The sequence below is a fragment of the Lepus europaeus genome, chromosome 7 (genome assembly GCF_033115175.1).
Source record: "Lepus europaeus isolate LE1 chromosome 7, mLepTim1.pri, whole genome shotgun sequence".
Taxonomy (NCBI): Eukaryota; Metazoa; Chordata; class Mammalia; order Lagomorpha; family Leporidae; genus Lepus; species Lepus europaeus.
Genome location: NC_084833.1, coordinates 89,250,305 through 89,259,977, shown reverse-complemented (window position 1 = coordinate 89,259,977; position 9,673 = coordinate 89,250,305).

Here is a 9,673-nt window from a genome sequence, read left to right as displayed (position 1 = left end):
TCCATCTGTTTTGTACCATTACTAGACTGTTTTGATTATAAATACCCTGGAATATGTCTTGAAATCTGGGATTATGATGCTTCTGGCTTTATTTTTGTTGTATAAAATTGCTTTAGCTATCGGTTCTTGTATATTTACATATGAATTGCAGCATCATTTTTTCTATATCTGAGAAGAATGTCATTGGTATTTTTATTGGGATCACATTGAATCTGTAAATTGCTTCACTTCTGGTAGTATGGACATTTTGATGTTATTGATTCTTTCAATGCATAAACATGGAAGTTTTTTTTTCCATTATTTTGTGTTTTCTTCTATTTCTTTCTGTAATGTTTTGTATTTCTCATTGTAGAGATCTTTGATATCCTTTGTTAAATTTATTCCAAGATATTTGATTTTTTGTGGCTATTTTGAATAGGCTTGATCTCAGAAATTCTTTCTCTGCCATGCACTATCTGTGTATACAACAATTATTTATTTTTGTGTGTTGATTTTATGTCCCTCCACTTTACCAAACTCTTTTATGAGTTCCAATAGTCTCTCAGTGGATTTTTCTGCCTTCACTTTCTTTTATAGTGATGACCATGTTTTTGTGTTTCTGTGTGTAGCACATCCTTAAGCATCTTTTGTAAGGCTGGACAAGTGATGAAAAATTCTTTCAATTTCTGTTTGTTATTGAAGGTCTTTATTTCACCTTCATTCATAAATGAGAGCTTTGCTGGTTACAGTATTCTGGGTTGACAATTTTTTTTTCTCTTAAGATAGAATATATCTCACTATTCTCTTCTAGTCTGTGGGGATTCTGATAAGTCAGCTGTGAGTCTAATTGGAGATTAGACTCTGAAAATAATCTGACATTTCTTTAGTACATATTTTAGTATCTTTCTTTATGTTTTACTGTGGAGAGTTTGACTACAATGTGTTATGGTGAAGATCTTGTCATGTCTATTAAAAGTTCTCTCTGCTTCTTTTAGTTGGATATCTCTTTCTTTCTCCAAATTAGGGAAATTTTCTGAAATTATTTCACTAAAAAGGCCTTCTAATCCATTTTCTGTTTCCATGCCTTCAGGAACTTCTAAGACCCATATGTTGTTTTGCTTGATAGTATCCCATAAATCTCCAAAACCATTTTTATGTTTTCTAAATTCTTTTTTTTTTTGGTTCGACTATAAAATTTCCAGAGATTTGTCTTCTAACTTGTATATTCTTTCTTCTGCCTCACTGAGTCTATTGTGAAGGCTTTCCTCTGCAACTTTTATTGGATCTATTGATAGATTGTGGTGGTAGCCACCAGAAACCAAGGTGAATTGCCCTTGCTCATGTACAGTGTGTGAGTATAGCCCCGGGGCCAATGCACCAAAACTCCCACAGTTGCAGGACGCAGGGGATCTGTGTTTGCCCCGCGTTTGCCCTGATCGTGATGCTGCTAGGAGAACAGAGGCATGCTGTGCAAATTGCTGCTGCTCATATGATACTCTGCAGGAGTTGGGAAGGGGAAGGAAGCAAGGCAACTTCCCTTCTCCAAGCCCGGCTGTTGCTCCTACCCCAGTCAGCTCTCCAGGCTGAAGTAAAAGTCAGTGGATGACTGTGGAATTCTGTCTTAGCTAGAACTGCAAGCGGCAGGGCTCGTGGCAGTTTCTTTCTACCTTGATGTGGTAAGATGACAGCTCACAGTGGGCAGCTGGCTGCACTGAGCAGCTGCCTGCAGCAGTGTCTCTGTCTTTTCTCCTCTTGTCCCATGGAGACTTCATTGTTTTTTTTTTTTTTTTTAACTTCTTGGCCGAAAATTTCCATCAGTTAGGATCCCTCAGTTAAACAGTGTATTAATACTCCTGACTTGATGTAGTTCAAAGAAAGGGTTTTCTTCTCCTGTCCTTGGAAATTCCTGGGTAGCATGGCCATGCTCTTCAGGATGCACCTTGACCTTGCAGTATCACACCAAATATATTTTCCTAATGCTATTTGATAGATAGTGGCATGGTGTTATTTCAGTATTTCTGACTTTAGTTACTTGGCTTTATTTTATTAATACAAAGCAGAATGATGATTGTAATAACTTGAGTTTCCCAAGGAGTTAATTATATGGTCACAGTAGCTAACGATATAAGTCATATGTGAATGGTACATCCATTTTCATATCTTATTAGTTTGTTTCAACCAAAGGTAGTTAAACTCCTATATGATAAAACTGTAAAATGACATAGCATTATTTTTACTATTTATATTCTGTTGGTCAGAAACAAGTCACAGGTCCCAGTTACCCTCAAGGCTGCTGCTGGTGGGGGCAAGGCTTATACAGGATGTATGGCAGAGAGCACTGGGGGTCACTTGAGAGTCTCCTCACCACAATTTACAAGCAGAAAGTTCACAAAGGTTCAGCTATGATTAAATTACAAAAGTACAGATGACATGCATAGTCGTTGCTCAGAAGCCAGAGAAAGCACTGTTCCCAAACTGATGACAAACGACTTGCATGGCAGCCCAAATTGCTCCCTGTTTCTGGACTTGTTTCTGTTTGTGTAAAAATTGATAGCAGGACTAGAGGACACCTAACGTCCTAATTGTGTGTGGTTATGAATTTACTGCTGAGCCTCAGTCTTCCCAGTTATAACATTTTATTAACTATTACCTTCCAAGGTGAATTCAAAGTCAGAGAATATGCAAAAAGAAGGGACTCATTGACCTCTAGATGTTCTGATTCCCAAAAGGCATTAAAAGTATTCATTCTGTGACTAAAAGCTATTTTTTTTTTTTGTTTGTGACATGTGGGATACTGATGTAAGGTCTTGTTTTGGAAAATACTTTACTTTTTGTAAAACACAAACACAGAGCTCCGAGTGATGGAAATCTGCCTCAATGCAGGCTCTTGGCCTCAGTCTATGAGTTCTGGCCAGAAAATGGAGGGAAAAATAGTTATTTTCTTTCTATTTTTACCCAGAAAAAAAAGAACCACTCTGGATGCAGGTATCCAGACGCTGGTAAACTAAGGCAACACAAAATGGATCCCAGAGAGATTTAAGGACAGAATCATAACCATGCAACTCATTAGAAACCAGTATAAAGCCACACATTTGAATTAGAAAGGCAGCAAAGACAAAATGCGTGCTTTGCATTGGCACATCCTGACAAATACGGAACACTGGATTCTACCAGAACAACAGAAGAAATTGCTCTCACAATGCCTGAATAAGCGAGTGGAATAAAGTCTGCTGTCTGGAAAGGCAGCAAAAGCAAGTTGAAATCATCCTTGTAGGGTATTTTAACACATTCATTTTGGATGAATTTTTAAACTTGGAGATGGTGGAAAAGAATGTATAAAAATAATTTCTGAGAAATAAATTCCACTTTCGAATCATCACTATATTCCAAATTGCCTGTTTTTCTGCTTGTCATTTTCTGGACTCATGTTGGCCTTCCCATTGTGTTGGTAACAGTGATTGTATCCTGTGTTTTAGGATTGGTGGTGGTCTCCTTGTTATGATTCCTGATTTGAACTCCAGGAGAACAACAACTTTGTTCATCTTCCTAGCTTGATAGCTGGGTCTATGAAATTACTGATAACAGGCAGATTAACAGGAGATAATACAATTTTGTTGATTTTCAATATTATATACATGGGAGCTTCACTGAAATAAAAGTGAATATCCAAAATATTGTGAGATTTGAAAGCAATTAGTGATTAAAATAATTTATTATGTCACTTATTATAAAGTTTATAGTTAGGGCACCTGTAACTAAATACTGATTAACAAAAGCATATACATTTATTAATCAAGCTTTATATGCCAAGGGAGCATTTATAAATGAAGATTGTGGGGTAGGCATTTGGCTTATAGGTTAACAGTCTGTGTGGGATGCCTGCATCTTGTGTCAGAGTGCCTGGGTTCAAGACCTGGCATCCTTTCTGACTCCAGCTTGCTGCTAATGCACACCTTAGAGGGCAGGGGTAGTGGCTCAAGTGCTTATGTTCTTTCCACGCATGTGGGAGACCCACATTGAGTTCCTGACTCCTGGCATGGAGTTTGGCCCAGTTCAGGCTGCTGCAGGCCTTTGAAAAGTGAATCAGAGGATGGGATGGGAAATCTCCCTCTCTCTTCCTTTCAAATTAATTAATACTTAATGAGGTTCCAAAGAAATGGAAAAACTGTTTTCATTTAAGTTTGATGAAGAAGAGGATAGTTGAGGAGAAGTGTAATTGGACAAATTGGGTGCCAACTAATGAGAATAAGCTGAAGGGAACTTAGTCCTAAAGTTAACTAAAATTCTTCTCTGTGTCCTTGGTCTTCAGAGATAAGAATGTCCTTTTCCTTTAGGTATAGGTCAGGGCTGGGAAACCTTCCTTCTGCCAAGGGCTATTTGGATATTCATAACATCATTCATGGGCCATACCACATTAATAACCTAAACATTAGCTTGCTAATTTGTTGAATTTCAAGTCCTGCCTGGGATTGTCTTGGTAGGGTAAGACTAAATGATTTCGTGGTCCATGGGCCTAATGATCCCCACCACTGTTGGGAATGTACTTCTGGAGTGAGGGTCTTATGACCCACAACTGGAGAAGGTCAGCTAGGTTTTATGACCAGCTTCAAGGGAGACGTGTGAGGGGAAGTAAACATACCTTCCTGCTTCTGCTGTTGTCTCCAATGCCAGGGTGCTATATTTGGGAGGTAACATATCCTGAACCCCATCAGAGCTTGTATTTTGTCTTAAGACAAGGAGTGGGTTATGTAGGCCACTTCATGGCAAAGTAAATAGGTTTTAGGAAAGGTGAATGACTCCCCCTGGAAGAATAGATTGGCGTTGTGATAGCTGTTTGCAGAATTTGCCCAGATGTGGTGTCAACTTCAGTCTTCTCTCCTGTGATGAGTCAGTGTTCCCTGGTTGATGAAAGTCCCGGGGAAGGGTCTGGCGATGGCTTTCTTTGGGAGCATTAGTTTCGAGGTAGATAATGGTGCATTCTGAGGAAGGCTCTCCCTGTGTTTGCTGTGTTTCTAGTGCCCTCAGCTAAAAATAGTCATTATACCCAAGTGGCGTATTGTGGAGTGGGATGTCCTGAGTTCCTTCAATATCTTTAGATACTAGCAGTCTTTCTGTGTGTGAGGGCTTGACATTCCTTTCTATTCTTTCCCCTGACCTCTATGATCTTGATTTATTGAAAGGTATTTGAGATGACATCTTGAACATTTGTACAGGCTGAGTATCCATTATCTGAAATGCGTGGGACCAGAATCGCTTTGGATTTTTGAATAGTTGCATATACATAATGAGATAGTTTAGGCATAGGAACCAAACCTAACGAAATTTATGTATATGTTGTATATATACACACATATACACCTTATACACATAGCTTGAAGGTAATTTTATATGCTATTTTAAATAATTTTATTTCATGATGCAGAACTTTCCTTCTGTCAGCACTGAAATGTTTCTGATTTTGGAGCATTGCAGGTTTTGGATTTTCAGAGTAGGGGTGCGCAACTTGTTGTCTGGAATGATTCTATGCGAGTCTTCTCTAGACGTCAGGGGAAGCCTGTCCTGCTTGTGGGGCTGAACAGAAGTGTGAGAGCAGAAGGGAATTTATTTTGCCTGGATCCCTGCGCCGTGCCTGGACTGACCTTGCACATGGGGATGCTTTCCTTACGTCTGCAGCTGGCACAGGGAATGACACTGATGCTGTGTTCACGTCTCCAAATGAGAGGCAGCCCTGTTGATCCAGGAAACTGTTTTGAAGCGGTATTTCCAGAAGTTTCTTGAATCTGAACAGCCCCAGACAAGCTCCTCCCTGTCAGACAGCAACCAATCAGGTCAGCCACAGGCTTTTTTGGGTCGGGTTTCCTCATTTCATGGCCAGGCTTCCAAAGAGACCAAATAATTGGTTTTGGCAGAGGCAACAAGAATGGTTAAGGTTCGGATTTAAAACAAGAACAACTGTGGAGGTTTAGATATAAAACAGATTTTTGGAGTTCAGAGTTCTCAGACATTGCCATGCATGCGTATCACCTGTGGATCTTGTTAACCTGCAAATTCTGATACAGCAGGTGGGGTCAAGCTGGAGCTCTGAATCTTTTCCCCCTCCTCCTCCTGTTCCTCCTCATCCTCCTTTCCCCCTCCCTTCTCCCCCTCTTCCCCCCTTCCCTTTCCCTTTCCTTTTCCCTTTCCCTTTCTCTTCCTTTTTTTTTTTTTTTTTTTTTAATTTTATTTGACACTCAGAGTTAGAGGGAGAGACAGAGTGATCTGTCTGCTAGTTCACTCCTCAAATGGCCACAATAGCCAGGGCTGGGCCAGGCTGAAGCCAGGAGCTTTTTCCTGGTCTCCTATGTGGGCAGTAGGGGTCCAAGCACTTGGGCCATTTTCCACTACTTTTCCTGACTATTAGCTGGAAGCTGGATTGGAAGTGGCACAGCCAGGAGAGAAATCGATGCTCATATGGGATGCTGGTATTGCAGGTGTGGCTTTACCAGCTACACTACAGGCCCCAAAACTCTGAATTTCTGACATGGTCCAGGCTGACACTAGGCATAGCACTGGCCTGGTTTAACCCTCAGTTTACAGGTGAGAGGTGGCTGAGAGTAGCTATTAAACAAGTTGCCTGGAACTTGGAACCAGATTTCGTGATTACCAGCGAAGCATTCTTGGCCAAATATGATATAAAATGCTTTCTTTTCTCCTATAGTTTTCCCAGTATTTAGCATCCTTGAGTCTCAATCCAAGTTACTTATAGCTAGATGATATGGATTTTAATCTTTGGAGAATTTTACTTCATTGATATCTTTGTTTTCTCAAAAGGTGCATCTGAGCTTTGATTTTTTTTTCTTTAACCAAAAGGTACTTGGTAAAATTAGGGTGAGCATAGGAAAAAAGTTTGTGGAAAATGTTATAAGCTGCATTTACATAACTGAGGTCTTTAGCAAGCCATAGCGCTGGAACAAATTTCTGTTTTGTTTTACATCCAATCCTCCTACTTGTATACTAACATGGATGCATAATCAAGAGACAGGATAATGAAACGGGGACAATCAGAGAGGGCTGAAACGAAGCAGGCTGGGCTGTGAAGTAGAATGCTGCACAGCCCATCCCTGGAGCACAGGAGCACACAGCGGCGAAAGGCTCTGCAAAAGCACTTATTCAAATACCAGGTCTAAAGCAGAAGTAAGGAAAGATAAAATGAGGACATATCTGGTGTGGGATTACACATCAGCTCCTAAAAGCAAAGGTGTTGATTTTAATTATTTGGCTTCCGTGCACTGGCTGTCGGAAAATCCAGCGATTTAAGCATTTGTAGATGAAGCATCAAAGCTGAAAGTTCTTTTCAGAAAGGAACATCTCGATTTCTCCCACATGGTGCCCAGAATAAGTCCTATAAAGCAGAACACACTGATAAAGTGTTGGAAGTGATTTTCTGGGTCGAACTCTGCATTGCAACAAATATGGATTCAACCAGAAAAGTAAGCCTTAAATTGCTTACTCTGTTTTGTAGCTGCAGTTCCTTTTGCTGCAGTCTAGACTGTTACACAAGCAAATAAATCCTTTTAATTGGCCCACCCCTGGGGCAAACAGCCCATCCCAGTAAGTAATCATGTGGAAGAGTGGAAGCTGCAGAGGTGGGGTGCATCCTGCTGAACAGTTTTTTGCTTTTATTTTACCAACTGATTTTAAAAGGCAGCATTGTAACTTGGCATTAAATATTTAAGAATGATATTAAGGAAAGATTGATTCATTTAACAGGCATAATGGAGTGGGGAAGCCACATGGAGTGACTAAAGGGCTTCTCAGTGGGAAATCTATGCTAGCAGGCATCAATCCCGCACCTGGTAATGGTCATGAATGGGCTTGCCTTCTTGCTATTTAAATAAATTGATGTGCAATTCATCTGCTGTTTAGAGCCATTGGAAATTCACTGCACTAACTCTGTTCCTTGGCAAGCATCCCAATTAAGTGCTTGGGCTATTTATCAGAGTGCCAAGTGTAGTTCAAGTTGTCACCAAGCTTCTACCATTTACCAAAATGGCAATTTGTTCTAAAAGGGGCTATACAGGATGGGGTGGGCAGTGGGTTATAATAGAAAAGAGACTGGATCCAGACAAGTACAGTGCAAGTCCTAACTTATTCATTAGAGGGTATGTCATTGAATCTCCCCCTAATTTTTTCTTTATTTCTGTAATAGGAAGAATAATACTCCTGCTTTACTTACTTGTGAGGTACAAAACAAGACAATAAAAGGGAAAGCACATTTCCATTTAAAAACTGCTATTCAAATTATGAGTTATCACTAAGGGCATAATTTTTGCAGGGACACCGTAAGTGCTGCCATTTATTTCTCCTAGTGTTCTACACCATTCTCTCTCCTCCCCTTTTTCGTCTTGATCAGACTATCTCAGAGTTGGGGGGACAATAAAAGTGTCAACGTTTTAAAAGGCTTGCACCTTATGAGATACATAGGTTTGTATTTCTTGGTGCTAAAATGTTCAGACTTGTCTTGCAGTTTTATTAGCCACTTCTTGGTGATATATAAATCAATAAGAGAGCACTTTAAAAGCACTTAAAATAGGTATGATCATAAAGAGCAGCTAGCTAATTTGAGAATTTTATTTATTTTATGGGAAGACCTAATAGATTTCAGTTGATTCCTGTCATTTTAAAACATACCATGCTTCCTTTAGTCTTTCCCAGTTGGGTGTTTGGTTGTGGAATATAGAAATATGATTTATACCTTTTAATTTTAGAGAAATATACAACAAATTAAGTCCATGCTTTGCATTGAAATGGGAGTTCAGAAAAGCAAAGTGCTTACTGCTCAGTAATGAACTGCCTCTCATTGAAAAGTTTGAAACAAACAGTAAGATGGGTTATAATCACTTGTTCGCCTGTCTCTGCTGGCTCACTTAAATGGAGGGCATGATAACTGACTAAAAATGCTTTGATAGTGTATGTGAATTAGGAATTGTGCCACTTAACTTACCATTCTGATCCTTTGGGTGTTTAGTTCTGTATTTTTTACACAATATTACTTACGATAATTAATAAAGATGGCCAACTATGGTTTGCTGCACAGTGCTTCATCCTTCATATCTAATGTACCTCAGTATTGTCTATGAATAATCCTGGAGACTGACTTCTCAAATGAAGATATTTTCATTAAGGGCAAGCAGTGTAACAATAACTCAACTATAGCAAAACCCTATGCAGTGTCTCCTTTTATGTAGCAAGGTGATATTTTCCAACCCCTCTCACTATACTCTGGCAATTGCCATTATATGGGCTATAATTCATCTCTCTACTCAGCTTCCCTCTATTGATTTTTATTGTTCCTGGCAAACTGTGTCCAGAATAATGGTTTCAACTAGAATCTAGTTTGTCTCAAGATCTTTTGGCTTAGCACCCACCATGCACAAAGAAGCACTGGTTCTATTGGTAAAGATTAGTGGAGAAAACAGCAGGCCACACTCTTCCTAGATTGGCTTAGAGCAGAACTTCTAATATTTTTGCAAATAAGCATTGTTCACAAAATAAGAATGCTAATATGTTGCGATAGATTACATGGTTGCATCCCCTCCCATGGTGAAACTCTAACCCCCAATGGGATGGTTTTAGGAGGCAGGGAGATTAATTAGTATACTTATAATAAGAGAAAGAGGCTACAGCAATCTGTCTCCCTCCTCTCTGCCTTCTT